A 1,003-nucleotide genomic window follows, 5' to 3' on the forward strand; every position below is an offset into this window, starting at 1 on the left:
AGAAAAAAAACTTTTCACTAACAGATTTTTTTTTTTGTATCTTATTGAAAACATATTTAATTTTAATAATTCAGTGCTTGCCAAACACAAGTTACTTCCTTTTTTTTTTACTTTTAATGAAAAAACAGATATCTTTATGGTATTGTTTGTCAACTATGTTACGGACAACTTAGCCAATGTGTAGAAATAACAATAAATCATAACAGGAAAAATCCTTCTTGTTTCATTAGACAAACAGTCCTTACATTCCATCACTTGAAACTGAGATAATATTTCACCTATGCATACCTTAAAAAATAAAATAAAATACCTATGTCTTCACAGAACCGTCCACTTGGAGCAAATATTTTTCATCTGAAAATGTATTATATACAATATCCAGTTAAAAAAAGAAATGTTGTTGAAATGTTATAAGGGTGCAAAAATAAATCAATAATGTTTATTAGGATTTTAAACAACAAATGTATTGTTTTTTGTGAAAATAGTTCATAAACAGAGTTGACCCTTTAAGTAACAGAATTGACAGAATTGTCCGATGGACTGTCAATTCTGTTACCGCATTGTCAGCATTGTTACTCTACCTTGGTAACAGAGTTGGAAAGTAACAGAATTGACAATTTTCTTTATTTTTTGCCAAAAACTCCACTTGCTAGCATAAATGCTAAGAGCACATGGCACTAATGAAATCATGATTAAAAGACTTTTAAATAACACAAAGTATGATCAATAAAAAAAAAATCTGTTTTCCTTTTGATATTGTCCAGTGAACAGATTTGACACTTTATAAAATAACTCTTGGTGTAAGAAGTTTTTAGATTAAAATATTTTCTTAGAGAGAGCACATAGACTTTTCAGTGCTTCAGATCTTAACAGTGAGGGAAAGTGACATCATTTCCTGTATCTTACATAGTTGTGGGAGATAATTCCATTAATTTAAAGGCAAAGTATGGTACGGTAACAGAGTTGACGCAAGATTTACGGACACACATTTTTATAAGAAAAA

The sequence above is a fragment of the Sinocyclocheilus rhinocerous genome, unplaced genomic scaffold, assembly GCF_001515625.1.
Source record: "Sinocyclocheilus rhinocerous isolate Xijiao unplaced genomic scaffold, SAMN03320098_v1.1 scaffold603, whole genome shotgun sequence".
NCBI lineage: Eukaryota > Metazoa > Chordata > Actinopteri > Cypriniformes > Cyprinidae > Sinocyclocheilus > Sinocyclocheilus rhinocerous.